Raw genomic sequence first — 19,308 nt, forward strand, 5'->3', positions numbered from 1 at the left:
TGAGTAATGGAATTGTAGTCATTCATGTCCACCCCCAGATGTATCTCTAAACCCTCAGTTCTCCTGCTGATAAACATAGGTATTAGACATTAAAGTGCCTGATGCTGCCATTTGGTTTAGACCATACATGCCCTTGTCTTCTTGTCTCCTTCATTGTATTTTCTACCCCTGCCCATACCCTCTAGCTGACTGCCTAGAAGACTGTGCATTGAGTACTGTGTGCATAGTCTCTATACGTGACTAGATTCTATTCACAACCCCCTTTCATCTTCATCACAAACTATGTGCTTAGTAGTGTCTTTCTGCATCTTCCACTTGAGAAAATGGAGGCTTGTAGAAGTTTGAGAAACCCCATTCCAGTCCCCAATACTGCCTGTTTTCCAACCTTGTGACATCCTGAAATTAGCCATCCACATGTTGGACCCTTTGATGGTCCTTCAGCTGAAGCATGTCCCCTTCATTCTTTCCATCAGAGCATGCAGTGGGCATGTGGGACTGGGTTCTGTCTTTGGGCTCTACCTAGGTATCCTATTTGCCTTTTTAACTAGCACATCCTCAAACCCAGATCCATCCATCTCCTTGATTCTAGGATTTCACTTCTCCATCCACATACCCAAGCTGAAAAGCAAAATTCTCATTGCCTCAAAATTCTCATTGCCTCTTGTTTCTTTTGCTACAGTCATCTTTTTTTTTTTTTTTTTTTTTTTTTTTTTTTTTTTTTTGGTTTTTTGAGACAGGGTTTCTCTGTGTAGCTTTGGTGCCTTTTTCTGGAACTCACTCTGTAGTCCAGTCTTGTCTCGAACTCACAGAGATCCACCTGCCTCTGCCTCCCGAGTGCTGGGATTAAAGGCGTGTGCCACCACCACCTGGCCTGCTACAGTCATCTTAAAAGCATCCTTTATGGGTTCTGGAATGATGGCTTAGTGGTTAAGAGTTCTGGCTTCCCTTCCAGGGGGACCTGGGTTTGATTCTCAGCAACCTCTTGGTACCTCCCAACCATCTGTAGCTCCAGCTCCAGGGTATCTCATGCCCTTTTCTGGTCTCTGAGACCACTTTGAGACACACATGTAGGCAAAGCATGCATACACAAAATAAAAATAGATAAATCTTTGAAGAAAACCCCCTCATCCTTCATGAATCCATACTCTCCTAGAGCTCATAGCACACTTTTCATGGTCCCCCATTACCGTCTCATTCCTCACCTTGAGACAGGGTCTCTTCTAGCCCAAGCTGCTTAGCCTTCCCTATGTTGCAAGGATTGAGCTTGAATTTACTGTCCTTCCTGCCTTCACCCTCCACCCTGGGCTTACAGATGTGCACCACCATCTTTACGTGGTGCTGAGCATCAAAGTCAGGACTTTGTGCATGCGAGGCAATCACTCTATCAAACTGAGTCACACCCCAAGCCCAGATCACTGCTATTGGTGACCTTCACCTTCCTGTTTTTATTTTAATCCATCTTAGAAATGACTGTCAGATCTACCTTCCTGAAGAATAGCTTGGAGCCCACCCATCAGATTAAAAAAAAAAATGCAGTGTTTGGTCTTCCCCCTCCCCCAGCCCTTTATGCTTCTTTTATGGAACTATCCTTAAAAGTGAATAGGACCTGGGACAGTGTGAATGCTTGGCTGGTAGATGGCTCAGGAAGAAAACACAACTGGATCTCACAAGTTCTTCCATATAGATAGCCACAGTTTAACACACACACACACACACACACACACACACACTCATTGGACATCTGCCCTTGGATAGAATTTGAGGTGTATTACTAACATTTTTTTTGCAGCACAATAATGAACATTTCTAGTGACCCACAAAAACCTCCCAGTAACCCAGAAACAACTGCTCAGTGTCTGCAATGAGAAAAACCCTGCAGCTGAAAGCAGGAAGCTTTTTAATGACCACAGAATCACTTTGGAGAAGTTGCCTTAGGGCCTGTGTGAGAAGTAGACAGATCCTCAGTCTTAGGGCCTTAACGGTACAGCCACCACTGCCCTCCTTGTTTGGTTGGGTTCATTAAGCCCTTGGTTCCCAGCCCTTTTGTTGGTGGTTGAGGTAATACACACTGAATGCCACCTTTCTCCTGCCACTGTTTGATTAGCTTGAAATGACCTCATGTGATTTTGACACACAGTGAGACTCATGCTGATGTCATCAAATCCTGTTGGATGCCTTGATGCCTCCTGGCAATCAGCACCTGCCCAGTGCATCAGCAGAGCTGTTCTCAGGAGCTTTTCATTCTAATAACACCCTTTTCTGGATATTGTACAAGAGGCTTTGGATTCAAGCTAATTGTCTGTGTTGATGTATTGAGCCCTTAAGTCTTGGATACAACTTGTTGGGAATGAACCACCCCTTTTTCTACCAAGTGGAATAAAAAAAAAAAAAAAAACAGCTAAATCTCAGAACTAATTTGTGCTGCTTAGAGAATGCAATTGAATGCCATTGCTTTCAGCTTTACTTTATTTCGATTATGTGTATGTGTGTGGGTTATGTGCACAGGGGTATAGGTGCTCTTAGATTAAGAGTAGATATGATTCCCTGGATCTGGAGTTATAGGCAATTGTGACCCATTTGATGTAGATCCTGGGAATCAAACTTGCATCCTCTGGAAGTAGCACTCTTAACCACTGAGCCATCTCTCCAGCCCTGTTCTCAGCTTTTTGGGACAAAGTCTCACTCTGTAGCCCAGGCTGGTCTTGAACTTGCAGCAATCTTCCTGCCCCAGCCTCTCAAGTGCTAGGATTATATGTATGAGCCACAGTGCCCTGCACCAGTCAGGTTCCATTCTGAGTGTCAGAATGTATCATTCTGAGTGTATCAATATCTGCGTGTCTCCCCTTATACCATAAAAGCACCTTCACACTTACTGTCTTGTTTGATGGTGTGCATTGCCCCAGACATATGCACACATACCCACACAGAAACATACATATACAAGCAAACAAATAAAAAGTACAAATGAAAGAAATAAGCCAGAGGATATAGCGTAGTTGGTAGAGTGCTCGCCTAGAATGCCCAAAGCCCTGGGTTTGACACCCAGCTCTATATAAACCAGGAGTGATGGCTTAATCCTAGGTTTAATACCTAGCACGGTATAAAACAGTCATGGTGGTATACAGCTTTAATTTCAGAACTGGGAAGGCAGAGGCGGGAGGAACTGCCAGGCCCCAAATAATGACATGGAGACTTATTAATTATGAAAATTTGGTCTTTCACTTAGACTTGTTGCCAACTAGCTCTTATAACTTAAATTAACCTGTTTCTATTAATCTACATTCTGCTACGTGGCTTGGTTACTTCTCCTCTGTACTGTATATTCAACTTCTTCAGTGTCTCGCGGGCATCTCCCTCGAGCGTCTAGATTCATCTCGAATTCCTTTCTTTTCCTAGAAGTCCTGCCTTATCTCTCCTGCTTAGCTATTGACCATTCAGCTCTTTATTAAACCAACCACAGTGACACATCTACACACAGTGTAAACAAATATTCTACAACAAGAAGGATCAGAAATTCAAGGCCAGTTTTGGCTAAATGGTAAATTAGAGTTCAGCCTGGATTATATGAGATCCTGTCTTCAAAACAAAACAAAAACCACAAAAATGTCAATAAATTAAAATAAATATAAGGAATTAAGAACTGTTAGGTCTGAGCTGAGAACACACAGCATAGGGTGGAGAAAATGGTTGTTCATTCAACAGCCAGGGGTAAGAGAGATCTCGAAGAACAAAGATGCCCTGCCTCTGGACTTCACAATGTTCTTGATCTATCTGCTGGCATTAATCTGTCACTGGGTCCTCCCACATTTGAGGGCTGTTTATTTCTTTTGACTTGATTGTACCCAGCCATCCTAAACATCCAGTAAAAGAGACCTACTATGAATTTGGCTTTCATGTAGAAATTTATTCTGTCATAGTCCAAGTAAGAAAGTTACAGACCCCAATTGTTATCTTAGAGGCATCATCCAGCAACTGATGGGAGCAGATGCAGAGACCCACAGCCAAACACTAGGCAAAGCCAGGGGAACCCCACTGAAGAGGGGGAGGAAGGATTCTAGGAACCAGAGGGGTCAAGGACACCATGAGAACATAACCCACAGAATCAACTAAGTAGGGCTCATAGGGGCTCACAGAGACAGAAGCGACAATCACAGACCCTGTATGGGTCTGAGCTAGGTCCTCTGCATGCATGTTATGGTTGTATAGTTTGGTGTTCTTGTGGGACTCCTAACAGTGGGAATTGGGGTATCTCTGATGCTTGTGCCTGTGCTTGGGATCCTTTTCTTCATACTGGGTTGCCTCGTCAGTCTAGCCTTCTTATAATTTGTTATGTCATATTCTGTTGATATCCCCTGGGAGGCTTTTGTTTTTTCATGACAAGGATTCCCTGGCTGTCCTGGAACTCACTCTGTAGACCAGGCTGGCCTCGAATTCAGAGATTCACCTGCCTCTGCCTCTGGAGTGCCAGAATTAAAGGTGTGCACTGCCACCGCCGCCACCAACACCTGGCTTTTTTTTTTTTTTGGAAACAGAGGAGGAGTGGATCTGGGGGAGACTGGAGGTGGGGAGATACTGGGAGGAATGGATATAGGGGAAACTGTGGTCAGGATGTAACCTATGTAAAGAATAAAAGTTAAATATATATAAAAAGAAAGTTACAGTCTGCCACATAGGTAGGGTCAAATAAGAGTCTTTGATTTGAGCCGGGTGGTGGTGGCGCACGCCTTTAATCCCAGCACTCGGGAGGCAGAGCCAGGCGGATCTCTGTGAGTTCGAGGCCAGCCTGGGCTACCAAGTGAGTTCCAGGAAAGGCACAAAGCTACACAGAGAAACCCTGTCTCGAAAAACAAAACAAAACAAAACAAAACAAAAAAAGAGTCTTTGATTTGAGCAGGTGACCAAGAGCAGGCTCTTGCCACAATGAACTCTGGTCCAGAAGCCTCGGGATACAGTGTTTATAAGGGAAAATACTACACAGACTACAATGACACAAAGGTATAGGTCAGAGGAACCTGGTAAGATTTGTTTTGGTTATACATTCAGCAGATATTTTGGTTATACATCTGGTCCACGGTTAGGATCATGGAAAGTCCCAAATGTGTTGCCAAGGTGGACAAGACTATCCAGGGGGTCAGGGGCTGAAAAGCACCTGAGCAGATTACAAAATGTTGTTAGGGCAAGAGCAGAACAAGATGGTGTTGTCTCGGTCATTTCAACTCAAAAGTTGACATGGAAATTTAACAGGATCAAGATTTTAATTTTGATAGCAATGACTCCAGGGGTAAAAATGTTTGCCAGGCCAGCCTGGTGACCTGAGTTTGATCTCTGGAACCCAATGGAAGGCGAGAACCAATTCTCAAAAGTTGTCCTCCACATTGGCACACAGGTGCCCCACCTTATAATATCAAACAAATAAATAAAAATAGTATGGACTGGTAAAGTATGGTGGCTAATGGCTGTAATCCTAGTATTTGGGAAAAGGAGACAGGAGGATAAGTTAAGGCCAGCCTGGGCTATCTAGTGATTTCTAGGTCAGCTTGGGCTATTGTATAGATCTTCTGAAAAAAAAACAAAACAAACAAAACCCCAAACAGAGGTTGTAGATAGAGTTCAGTTGGCAGAAAGCCTGTCCGCATGCTGGGTTCCGTCCTAGCACTGCCTTAACTTGGGGTGGCTGTACATGCTTACAATTTCTACTTGGAAGACGGAGGCGGGAGAATCAGAAGTCCAAGGCCATCCTCAGCTATATTGTGAGTCTGCAGAAAGCCTGGGCTCCACGAAACCCTGTCTCAAAACAAACAAATGAACAAGCAAACAAACAAATGGGCAAACAAAAAAACCCACAAAGACACAAAACCCCCACAAGAAACCCCAGCAAAACAAACCAACCAACCCGAAGTATGACAAAAATACAAAAACAAAATAATTAAAGAAAAAAAAAAAAAACAGCAGTAAAATCAATCCGGCCTGGCTGTGTGTCTTGGTGGTGCTCCTGATGCAGCTGTGTTGGTGACAATGTAGTAATTAGTCACCTCAGCTGTTTACTGAGCGCTTGTTTTCATTGTTCCCTGTGCTCAGTGCCAGCTATGGAAGCTTCTACCCGACAAGTGCGTCACTGATTTCCAAAGCCTGCTTGTAACCATTTCTCCACTTAACCTCATGACCTCCAAGATACATTGATGGCAAAGGTACTGTTCTCCCTTTCTGGCATGTGACGAGTGGCAATCAGGACAAAAGGCCTTGGCTAATGCCTGTTTTCCAGTTAATAACTGAGCTATGCCGAGATGCAATCATTTCTGTCATCTTATACACACTGCCCGGGAAGGCTTTGTTGTTGTTACTTATAGAATCTTTATATTGAGTACTGTGCCCCAAGAGTGTCAGGACTGGGGACATAGCTCAGTTGTCAGAGTGCTTACCTAGGGTGCATGAAGCTCTAGGATCAGTCCCCAGCCACTGTGTACACTGGTGGCACATGCCTGGGAGCCTGGCACTCAGAGGTGGAGGCAGGAGGATAATTCTTAGCTTCATAGAGAGTTAGAGGCCAGCCTGGGATACATGAGACTGAGAGAGAGAGAGAGAGAGAGAGAGGGAGGGAGAGAGAGAGAGAGAGAGAGAGAGAGAGAGAGAGAGAGAGAGAGAGAGAGAAAGTCTGAAAGGTAGTTTAAAAGTTTTGGTTAGGAGCTGGCAAGGTGACCTAGTGGGTTATGCCACCTGCTGCCAAGCCTGATAATCTGAATTTGATTCTAGGGACACGATCAAAGGAGAGAAGCAACCTCTGAAAAGCTGTCCTCTGACCTCCTCAGTATGCCTCACTTTTTTTTTTTTTTTTTTTTTTTTAAGACAGGCTCTCATGTGTCCCAGGCTGGCCTACATAGCTCCTTATGTCGCTGAGGCTGAGTTTGAACTCTTGATCCTCCTGTCGCCACTTCTCAAGCGCTGGCTCATGAAACCATGCCCAGCATAAGGCATTATAATGAATTGTTGTTAAAATTTTATCCTATTTATTTCTCTGTGTACGTGTGTGCTAGCATGGATGTGGAGGTCAGATGACACTTGGTGGGAGTCAGTTCTCGCCTTCCTCCATGTGGGTTCCGGGGATGGAACTCAGACTTACAGGCTGGATGGTAAGTGCTCTACTAAAATCAACATTCTTCGGCAAACACTGTTGGGGATGGATGGTGCGGCTTCCAGTAGGAAGGAATGGAAGATTAGTTGAATGTTATTTCTCTCCTGAAAGAGTTTTCATTAATTAATCAAATCTTTGAGTTTTCCGTTCGTCCACCTAAGACTCTGACTAATCCCACTTTAGCACAATGATTGACAGCTGTCAATCAAGCATCTGTCAGTACAGCTGTGAGGACAATGCTGTGAGTGGCTATTTTTAGCTTTCTTTTTCCAGTGGACTGACTGGATTGCTAGAGAGGGTAAAGGAAAAAGACGTGTAATGTTTTGATTTTAGTTGAGTATTTAAATTTCATATTTTGAGTTTCACAAATGTTGTAGGAATTTAGCAGGGTATCTGGGGTTCATTAGAATGAACAGCTGTTTTCTAGAAGTGCTTTGACCTTGAAGAATCTTTGTGGAAAACAGTGGCTGTTGTCTGTGATCTGTAGAATTGTTCTACTGAAGGGGCATTGCAGCCATCCCATGACTTTGGTCACAAGATGCCTCAGGCACACCTGAGGCTCTTGCATTATTGTGTATTACAAAGCACACATAATAAAGGACTAGAGTCATGAGGCCATGGGATGCTCTTCTTTAGTAAGACATGTAAATCAGATTAGGGACCTTGGTCTGAGGAAATACTTTGTGTAACAATCAGTAAATCCGCCTTTGTATGGCTGTTCTGGGTTCAGTCCATCCGAGAGGCTGGACCTTCCTGCTGCCACGCAGTCCTTTAAATTTCACCTTGGAGTGCGTTCTTTCTTCAACCAACCTGTGCTACACCGTGCACCTCAACAGTCTGGATCGCTAGAGAGAGTAAAGAAAAAAGACGTAATATTTTGATTTTAGTTGAGTATTTAAGTTTCATATTTTGAATTTCACAGCCTTCCACAGCTATTAATTTAAAAATAGTTTTCAATGATTAAGTGCCTTCAGGATGCCTCTCAGTGTTCTCATAAAACAAAGAGGATCCATGGTCCCGTGACAGTTACATGTCTTGGTTCTGAGGCTTATTAAGTGGAGCGATGTCTGAAATCATTAGGAATTTCCCTTTAAGGTTAAGCTGAGACTGTGTAATAAAAGAAATGGGGAATTAACCTGGGGCCACAGCTCAGTGCTGAGGGCTTGCTTAGCGTGAGCAAGGCTCTGAGAACAGAAGGGGAAAACAGAAAGAAAGTCCAATTCACTGGTGCTTTTTAACATCTCTCAAAGCAGATTATTACAATAAATGGTCAGTAAGGATAATGATTCCCCCCACGCAGGATAACGATTAATAGGAACTGGCGGGTTGTATACCTGCCAGACTTCCTTGCAGAAGGGACTGCTTGAGACCTGGGAGGTGGCTCCATTGGTCTTGTGTTCACATGGCATGCACAAAGCCTCAAGTTTGATCTCCAGTACTACATAAACCAAATGTGGCGGCACACACCTGTCACCTCAGCTCCCAGGAGGCGGAGGCAGGAGGACCAGAAGTTCAAGGTCATCCTTGGCTTCATGGTGAGTTTGAGGTCAGCTGGGGTTACATGAAACCCTGTTTTAAAAACAAAGAAGAGAGAGAGAGAGAGAGAGACAGAGAGAGAGAGAGACAGAGAGAGAGAGAGACAGAGACAGAGAGTCAGAGAGACAGAGAGAGACAGAGACAGAGACAGAGACAGAGACAGAGAGAGAACACTATAAATGAAAGGGACAAGAGCAAAAACTTGGGGTCCTTGATTATTGCTGACAGGCAGGGAGGAGATAGATGCCGGAAGACTTCTTTGGTGCAGAAGACAAGATACTTCTCAAACATCTTTGACCACATTATCACCAGGAGTTTTTCTGTTTTGTTTTTAATCAGAATAAGAAATTTGTGCTTCCTTTTGACAAGGTCTTTGTGGGAGCAGCTCCACATGAACTTGTGCTGGGAGCCTTCAGCAAGTAAAATGCTAAAGGAACGTCACTATTGGAAAGTGAACAGGCAGCTTGGTGTCCTGTGTATAGAAAATGGGAAAGGAGCCGGGCGGTGGTGGCGCACGCCTTTAATTCCAGCACTCGGGAGGCAGAGCCAGGAGGATCTCTGTGAGTTCGAGGCCAGCCTGGTCTACCAAGTGAGTTCCAGGAAAGGCGCAAAGCTACACAGGGAAACCCTGTCTCGAAAAAACCAAAAAAAAAAAAAAAAAAAAAAAAAAAACCAAAAAAAAAAAGAAAATGGGAAAGGACAGACACGGGGATTCTGGTCCATTCCACTTTGTTCAAGCTGGGTGGCGCACATCTTTAATCCCAGCATTAGGGAGGCAGAGGCAGGCGGATCTCTGTAAGTTCAAGGCCAGCCTGGTCTGCTGAGCTAGTTTCAGGACAGTCAGGGCTACACAAAGAAACCCTGTCTCGAAAAAACCAAAAAACCTCAAAAAAAAACAAAAACAAAACAAACAAACAAACAATACACCACCAACAACAACAAAAACAGAAAGAAAATGTTCAAAAAACGACCTAATCGTCTCCAACGCTGGCTCATAAAGGACAGCTTTCATCAGACCAAGGCTAACTTTCCCCAGGATGGAGTGAGGAATAGCTCTGGAGGGGTGTGGAACATTGCTGAGACCTTTCAGTTTTAGTGAGACTTGGCTATTACCTTCTGAGTAACACAATGGGCTGTGGAGTACATACAGAATATTATTAAGCTGATGTTCACCCTGAGAAAGGATTCTGTGGGGCTGAGCGCCAATCAGAACCCTCATGGGCCCACTTTCCCCAAGACAGAGCTGAAGGCAAAAAACGATCTCTGAAAACACAAGGTTTTGTGTTAAGTGTGCGATCAGCTTCGGGGTACAAAACGTAGCTGAACGTGTGTGACTCCCAAGCGCCTCTGCATGTCCCCTTGCCTTCAGCAGCGTGTGTGCACAGGGCTGGGTGGCTGCATAGGCGTTGCATGGCCTTAATGCATGTGCTCTACACAAAGGTCTTTCTAGGACACCCTGGGGGAGCGGATACCTCAGTACAGAGTGCTTCAGAGTCTGGCATACAGCAATGTGTTGCTCATTTCTCTGCCTTGGTGACAACTTTTTATGCAAAGCTATGTGGTTTGGACAATGACAAGGAGTCAGGAAACAAACTGAATTGGATACCAGCCTTTGAAGAACTGTTTCCCTAAGATACAGATCTCATGAAACACTGAAAGGTTTTGGTCTTTCAGTCACAGAGCCAATGAGTCTTTGATCCATTAATATGTGAAATACAATGTACATTATTTCAAAATAGTAATTATTTCGTTCTTTGGCATTTTACCTCTTGCATTTGTTTTAGAATGATATTGGTGCTGTAGTACATATAATTATGTATATGTATATGTGGCAGACACCCTTATTTATAAATATACAGTGGAAACTCAAGAGTGCTTTTTGGAGTAGTCCATGGTGAAACTGTGAAGACTGACTGGTATCAGTCTGGCGCTCATTCGTTTCTGGAGCTGACTCTGAGTAGCTACATCTGGGTTAATGGCTTTGGTCACTTGTTAGTTTAGTTTGTATGTGTGGTAAACATGTGTGTTATACTCACGTGTGCATGTGTGTGTTGAGGCCATAGGTTGACACTGGGTGTCTTCCTCAGTCCTTATCTACCTTGCTTTGTGAGACATAGTATCTCGCTGAACCTGGAGCTCACTCATTCTGGCCAGCCAGCCCCAGGGATTTGCCCGTCCCTGCCTTGGCAGTGCCAGAGTTACAGGAGCACACTACTGAGCTTGGCTCTTTACATGGGTGCTGGGGGTCTGAACTCAGGTCTTTGCCCCTGAGTAGCAAACACTTTACCCATGAGCCATCTGCCCAGCCCCTTGGTTATTTAGTTTTAGTTTTAGAGGCAGGATCTCGGTGAGTTGCCCGGGCTGGCCTTGACCTGGATTTCAAGTGATCTTCCTGCCTCAGCCTCCCAAGTAGCCGGGATGACAGGTGTAAGTCTGTAAGCCGCTGCAGTGGACTTAAAAATTTTGACTAGTGCTAAAATGAAATAAGAATGGCAAAGTACCCCTCGAGAAAGCTACTAATTCACTACGTGTGTGTAACATGCATTAGTGTTCAAAGCCTGGTGTCAAAGGGTTCCACTCCAATTGCTGACTTGTTGCCTACCTGCCTTGTGATCTTAGGGCAGTTCTGAAACCTCCTGGGACACGTTCTCTCAGCTATGAAATGACGCAATGGCCAGCCTCAGAGAGGTCTGCTACCCTTCCGGGTTCAGGCAAGGCTGATTTGATGAACTGAGACGTGAGTACGTGCCTCATCTTCCACCTCTCCACGATCCCACCCCTGACCCTTTTCTATGTGTGTGTGACACCCCCATGCATACCTAGAGCAGCGGCAGGCTCACTGTTGACAAGTACCACCTTTTCTGTGCCCCCTGGTCTTGCTGGAGCACAGCTCGGGCTGTGTGGGAAACAGCAGAGGCGTTTGGCTCTGTTAGGTGATCCTTTTCCTCCTGTGCCTCTGTGAAGAGGCTGCTGTCACATTCCAGTGCTGACGATAAGCAAACTGGACTGGAGGTTACGTGGCTTGTACCAGAAAACAGGTCCGTGGCAGACTGTTTGCAGCCTCAGCTTCAGACACTGATGAATCTGGGGGCAGGTTTAATTAGCACATTAATAATTCGGATTTGTTGGTTTGTCTGTTTGTTTAGCTAGGGTCTCACTCTGAAATCTAGGTTGATCTGGAACTTGCTGGTTACTGAGGCTGGACTAGAACGTGTCAAGCCTTATCCCTCTACTTTCTGCGTGCTGGGATTGCAAGCATGAGCCACTGCGCCCCACTTCTGTGGGAAGGTTTAGATGAATGCCTCCTGCAAATAATCAGAACCGATTTCCAGATTTCCTTCTACATTGCAAAACAGGACAAATAATGTAGCTTGAGAACTTCCAGTTTTCTCTCTTGTCAGCTACAGATAACCCCAATGGGGGCTCTAAATGTAACTGAATTACATCAAAGAGCCTGCTCTCCGGAATGGGGAAAATTATTTTGGTAATTTGTCTAATATCTTGGAATAAAGTTCCTGAAGTTCAAGAGAAGCAGAAGAAGGCATTACCCAACTCTACTGTTTTGGTGAAAACATACCTATTTGTGTATAGTCGGGTCTCACTCTGTAGCCCAGGCTGGCCTGGCACCACCACACTGGGCCCATCCTCACTGAATTGTTTTTTGTTGTCAGCTATTTTGTGTCCCCATGTGCTCACTCCAGGGCTGAACTTCGGCCACTGTCGCAGGGACAGACATGGAATGGCTGTTACTCACAGCATGCTGTTAAATGTCACACACCTTGTGTCTGTCTGCTCAGTATTCCTGTATGTCTACAAGGTCAGCAGCCCCTGACCCATGGTTTTACAGATGAGTGCAGCAGATAGCCCAAAGAATGAGAACTGCGGCCAAAGAGGCGCAGCAGATAGGTGCATGGCCAGAACATGAATGTTGTCGTCTATTTGTCATGAGGCGCAGCAGATAGGTGCATGGCCAGAACATGAATGTTGTTGTCTATTTGTCATGAGGCGCAGCAGATAGGTGCATGGCCAGAACATGAATGTTGTCATCTATTTGTCACGAGGTCCCTACTCAGCAGTACACCATCTCTCTTGGGGACACTCAGCATCACCTTGATCAGTGACAGCCTTTGCTTCTTTCTGGACTGAAAACAGGAGACCAGTCCTGAGCGCTGTCAATCCTTATGGTATCTTGGAAGCATGCGGTGTGTGGGGCTTGCTGGTATTTTTAAATCCTGAATCTCAAATGGGTTTTCTAAACCCGCCTTCTCTGTAAAACCAAATAACAGGGCCAGTCTCGGGGAGACTATGGGACTACATGAGGTCACTCGTGCAAAGCACTGAGTGGAGCCATGAGTAAGTTTAAAACTGGCACTGGTATAGCCCTTATGTAGCACCTGTAACACCACGTACGTACGCAGACCTGTGCAAAGACAGACAAGTTACCCCATCCACTCTAAATATGGACTGAATTCCAAAAGTTCCCCTTACATCCCAGCCTTAGAAGGTATCTACTTCTACAAAGAATGGCAGGGGCTGGGGATGTGCTGGCCTAGCGTGTAGGAAGCATGTAGGAAGCATGTAGGAAGCATGTAGGAAGCATGTAGGAAGCATGTAGGAAGCATGTAGGAAGCATGTAGGAAGCACTGGGCTGACTATCAGCTCTGCACAACCAGGTGTTGTGGCATCAGCCTTTGACCCCAGCACTAGGGAGGTGGAGGCAGGAGGATCAGAGGTTCATATAGGGAGTCTGAGGCTAGCCTGGGCTACAGATCCTGTCTTAGACATCTGTCCTGCGGCTGTTTCCTCCATGTTGGATGTACCATTGCTGTCTTGGAGCAGTTGTGTTCACATCCCTCATGGGGAGAGAATGGGGCTCACGGAGCTCAGGAGGCTGCATGGACTTCTCCTCCTGAGGTTATGTGAAAGGAAGAGTCAACCTGGGTGGGGCTCTTCAGTGGGGTAGTTGCCCGGGAGTCCCTTGTGCACCCAGAAGTAACCCCAGTAAACTCTTGGGCTCACTAAACTGGACCTGGATGGAATCCTTCCTTTAGTCTGTTGGCACCCTCTCCTTTGAGGGTGGGTAGTCTCCCCAGGAGAAGTCACATGGCAACATTCTGCTACTTCCTCATGACCGTACTATTTTTTAGGTAGATGCCAGGGATTGAACCCAGGACCTGATGCAGGCTCTACCCCTGTGCCATGCCCTGGTCTATCTCTGATGACTATGACAACAAGCTACAAGCACTGCCTAGCCTGCATCACAAGCCTGGCAGCCACAAGCTGGGTGGAGATGGGGAGGTGCCAGCCACCGTACCATAGAGCTTTCTCCCCAGGAGCCCCTGAGCTGCCTTAAACTTCTGGGCCATAGGTTTCCTGCTTCCAAAATTTAATTACTCTTCTGCAGCAGTAATTAAATTTTCAGCACCACTGGCAGTTGCCCAAACTTTAAAAAAAATAAACACCCCCTTTCCCGTCTCCCTGCATCCTTACTTACTGGCTCAGGAAACAGCAATTAATTTACAATGTGGTGTGTAAACCCTGCAGCCCCTGCCCTTCTCAGAGATGTTTATGATTTTAATGGGTGGAATCTAGAATTTCAACAGTGACCTGGAGATCAATTCCAAAACCTGTCTCAGGGGGATGTTAATCATGACATTCTTTTTTTTTTTTCCTTTTTGAGACATGGTCTCACTATGTAGCTCTGGTTGTCTTGGAACTCACTATGTAGACTAGGCTGGTCTCAAACTCAGAGATTCGACTACCTATGATTCCCAAGTGCTGGGATTAAAGGCATGTGCCACTGTGCCCAACAATCTTACAGTCTGATGGGAAAGACTCACCAACCCCTCCCACCGCCACTCCCCATTTCAGGCTGATGGACTTCAGGACTGACTACCCATGTCTAGAAGTTCAACGAGGCCATTTTCTTCACAGATTCTTTCATTTTTTCCATTGATTCTCTCTCTCTGTCTCTCTCTGTCTCTCTCTGTCTCTCTCTGTCTCTCTCTGTCTCTCTCTCTCTCTCTCTCTCTCTCTCTCTCTCTCTCTCTCTCTCTCTCGGCAGCATCTACTCTATATCTCAGGCTAGCCTGGAAGTCATACAATCCTCCTGCTTCAGCCTCCCAAGTACAGGGATTATAAGCACGCAGTACCATGCCTCCTTTGTGTGGTGCTGGCGAGGAACCAAGGGCTCTTTGCCAGCTGGGCAAACACTCAACCAACTGAGATACATCCCTAGCTCCGTTTTCCATCTCTTGAGGCAAAGTTTCTATATAACAATCTGCGAGCCGGGCGGTGGTGGCGCACGCCTTTAATCCCAGCACTCGGGAGGCAGAGCCAGGCGGATCTCTGTGAGTTCGAGGCCGGCCTGGGCTACCAAGTGAGTTCCAGGAAAGGCGCAAAGCTACACGGAGAAACCCTGTCTCAAAAAACAAAAACAAAAAACAAACAAACAATCTGCAAGGTGGCTCACTGGGTCAGGGACACTGGCTGCTAAGCTGATGACCTCAGTTAGATCCCTGGAACTCACATGGTTGAAGGAGAGAGCTAAGTTTCAAAAGCTGTTCTTTCACTCTTTGATGGACACACACACACACACACACACACACACACACACACACACAAAGAAAAAAAAAGGAAAAAAAAAAGTCCTGGAATTGTAAGACAGAGGGATTCTTAAAAAACACCAGGAGCTTGTGGAGCCTCCCACAGGTCACGTGGTTGGGAGACCACGTCAAGGTTGTCCCTGCATCTGTGGGAGAGGAAAAGGATGCTCAAGCCAGAGGCAGGAGGCAAGGCTCAGGACAGCTGATGGCCAAGGGACACAGACCATCCGAGCCCTAAACTGGGACACCAGTTCTGAAACGTACAAACAAATCTGGGGACAACGGAATGAATAATTAAGTTGGGAGGTCTGCCAAGGTCTTGGAAGCTGGCAGAGCTCTGAGGAAGACGGGGAGAGGAAACTCAGGAGCTGAGAAAAGACAGTTGGCATTTCTGTATCTCTCCTGCCAGGCACTAGCAGGGATAAATAACCTGCTGCTCACCTCTCCCAGCTCAGGGAGGGTCAGGCAGGCTCTGGGGAACTAGAACAGTGAATAGTGTCTGCCTTCTGCTCAGCTTCAGATCCACAACCCCTCCATTCTGAGCATCTCTCTGCGGACGTTGCCTCCAAGGCAAAGCCTCACTGTACCCAAGGACATGTAATTTGTATTTGCCTTTCCCTCATTTTCAATCCAACAGCTTCAGAGATCTTCGTTTATAGCTGGGAGATGCCTTTGTTAATCCTATTGACACCATAATCATCTATCTATAACCCCACCCTGTGGCTCTCTAGTTAATGTCTGTACCTACCCTCTGTACTCTTATCCAGTAATACATGAACTGGATATACAGACCCATACAGAGACACAGAGACACAGAGGCATATACAGATGTGCAGATAGATGCAGATAAACATATAGATATACAGCCAGAAATGAGCACACACAAATGCATGGATAAATACAAGCACACGCACAAATGCACACACATGCATAGATGGACAAATACACATAGACATATGCAAATAGACACAAACATATATATGCTTACACAGAAACACACACACACACACACACACACACAATTTTACTTTTCAGGTTAAAAAAAAAAACCCTTTTTTTTGGAAAACGAAAAAAAATCTAATTGCTGAGGCACAGCAATTAGATACCACAAGTTCAAGGTCAGACTGGTCTATCAGAGTGAGTTCTAGGCCAGTGTAGACTATAGACATCCTGTCTTAAAAACAAAACACTGCCTTTGGATGCTTCCTGTATAGCATAAAGCAGCAATGTTGTAGGACAGAACGGAAACCTTTTGATTTCAAACCTTTCTTTCAGCCTCAAGTGCTCACATGTCTATGTCTGTTCCCTCCTCCAGCTCCTTCCCGAGTCACCCCTGGCCTCTGGCAATGCTTCTCCCCCTCTGCCACTCTGATTATTTGACGCTTTTGAAGTTGGTCCCTCTGTGGAATAGTACATCTAATCAGAGCTGATAGTCCTTGCCTTGGTGATCCCTAGGTAGCCCACTGTCCTGTCTCTGAAACCCTTCGGCTATCTTTCCCACCCCGATCACTTAGTCCCCTGGCAGAGTGGACTTTATGACGACAAATGATGAAACACATAGGATTTTTTTTTCCGAGTACAGTTGCATTTTGGAACACCATATCTTCACTTTCTATGCTTCTACAACACACACACACACACACACACACACACATATACACAGACACACACATACGTATACATATACTTACATACACACATACATACATACATATATATGTACCTTATAACATATTCACTCCTCTGCTAAATAAAAATCACAGAAGGCTCTGGTTTTAGACTACATTCCTGCCTTGTGGCCTAACAAACCAAACTTAAACTCAAAATGGAGGGCCAACAAGATGGCTAATTAGGTACTGGCGCTTGTCTCCAAACCGCACAACCGGTTGGATCTCTTGGCCTCACATGGTAAAAGTAGATAACTTACTCCAGTAAGCTGTCCTCTGACTTCCATATGGGTGCTGTGGCATGAGTACACCCCCAACTAACTATTAACGAAATAAATGTGCAGAAAAAAAGTAAAAACAGAGTTACTCATGCTAAAGCCACCAAGCAGAAATGAAACCGTCAAGGGAGAAATCACTGTGCCAGCGAAGAGACAGGACAGCAAGCTTGGGCTTTGGGGGTGCTAAGGTTTGGATTTGGTTTGCTATCAGTAATTTACGTGTCAGAATCTTAGTCTCATGTGGTGTTGTGGACACTGTGGAGCCTTTAAGATGTGAGGCTTAACAGGAGACGGTGAGGTCGGGGACACTGCTCTCCTGAGTGGACTGAAGTCTCACAGGACTACACTCTATTGAGAAGAGTTGTGCCCCCATGAATCCCTCTCCACATGGAACACTCACTGCTTTCTTGTGGGCTTCCAATGCAGTGACACCATCTGCTACAAGGCTCTCGGAGGAGCCCAGGAGATGCTGGGACCATGCCCTCAAACCACCATAACGGTGAGCTAAATCTGCTTCTCTTCTTTATGAAGGACCCAGTTCCAGTCATTTTATTTTAGTAACAGAGATCAGACTAAGACAGAGGAGAAGGCATAGTCCCTGTCCTCATTTCTTTCAACCAAGGGGATATGGGAAAAGGCCAGATGTTCTGTTGTGGGGGAGGTTAATGGAATGGTGCTCAAGTCAATCTCAAAATCCCTACCACCATACCTTCACATTCCACGCTCCCCTAAACAAGTGTGTGTGTGTGTGTGTGTGTGTGTGTGTGTGTGTGTGTGTGTGTTCATGTGAGTGTGACTGTACCATAATAAACTCTACCTAACTTCTACACTGGAAAAAAAAACAGTGGGTGTGGTGTTATATGTCTGTAGTCCAAGCACTTGTGAGGAAGAGACAGGAGGATAGCTTTAAGTTTGAGTCCCTTCCTGCTACATTACAAGTTCCAGGTTAGTCAGAACTATATGGTGAGAACAAACAAAACAGAAAAAAAGAAAGAAAGAAAGAAAGAAAGAAAGAAAGAAGGAAAGGAAGGAAGGAAGGAAGGGAAGAGAGATTGAGTCCTGAGATGCTTACTCATCCAAACCTGTTGCTTGTGTGACTGAGCAGTGGCAAGAAACCCAGACCCTAGCCTTTGGCAGCACATACTGTCCGAGTCGCTTGGAGCCCAATTACGGCCACTCAGCAGTTTCATTCCGTATTGGCAAAATGATTTTTCGGCTGGATACTACTTAGTGAAGAGCACACAGGGATCACCTCGTGGGAATTCATAGGATTCGTTACTGGAAATAGAAAGCATTAAAGAGCTCAAGAGCAGGAAAGTGCATCTGAAATCATCAAGGTGCTGGGACTATACTGCAGGCTGAGAGTGCAGCTGAACTCATAAAGGGCTGGGGCTACATACACTGCAGGCTGAGAGTCTTCCTGGCCCTAACGTCCTTTATACCTGTGTCTACCAGATGCTGATTTTTGTAAGGACTCAGTGTTTTCCTGTTTTCTCTAGGGAGCAGTTTGAAGGTGCTCAGAAGGAAATAAGATTTTAATCTATGCTAATTTTAAAACTATGTGCCTGGTATTCTTATTTGATTAAAAGGCTATTTGTAATACACATCTATTTGTAATATGTATCTTGTGGGGATGTTCTAACGAGTCAAGGTGAAATGTACTGTAAATGAAGATATTGTAATACGACTCTCCTTACGAGCCGGGTAGGGAACAGAAGCACTGTTTGGTACTGCAGAGCATCTTATTGAGATGCAGACCTCCAATTTCACCTCTGGATGCTGAACACAGGTACAGGCTTAGTGACTGTCACTGAGGAGAGGTATGAGGAAGCACTCAGAGTGTTTTGTGGAATGAATACAGAGAAGTGAATTAAAACTGGAAGGGTGAGTGAGCTTTGAAGAGAGTCTTGAAGGACAAAGAGGATGAGGCAGGTGAAGAAGGTTCTAGATGGGGGATGCGGTTGCATGATAATTCAGAGGGTCTGGGAAGCAGTGTGGCTTGGTCTATACAGATGTGTCCAGGGACATAATATGGGGTGAAAGTAGGGTGCTAACTTAGGAGCAGATCACAGGACCATGAATGCCGCACTTCT

The 19,308-nt window shown here is 45.3% G+C and overlaps 1 long non-coding RNA gene across 2 annotated transcripts in view; it reads right to left on the minus strand.

Moving 5' to 3' along the window:
* The window catches only part of LOC131906911 (uncharacterized), a 29,370-nt gene that overhangs the window by 4,641 nt on the left and 5,421 nt on the right, over window positions 1-19,308 (minus strand). Inside the window, exons 2-3 of one of the 2 annotated variants that reach the window (XR_009378230.1) lie at window positions 11,485-11,749; window positions 7,737-7,974 (exon numbers count right to left, since the gene is read on the minus strand). This is a non-coding gene — a long non-coding RNA (uncharacterized LOC131906911). Of the gene's footprint in view, window positions 1-7,736; window positions 7,975-11,484; window positions 11,750-19,308 lie in introns of those variants that run through there. The other variant, XR_009378231.1, reaches the window with a different exon arrangement.

This window comes from Peromyscus eremicus, chromosome 3 (assembly GCF_949786415.1).
Source record: "Peromyscus eremicus chromosome 3, PerEre_H2_v1, whole genome shotgun sequence".
NCBI classification, from domain to species: Eukaryota; Metazoa; Chordata; class Mammalia; order Rodentia; family Cricetidae; genus Peromyscus; species Peromyscus eremicus.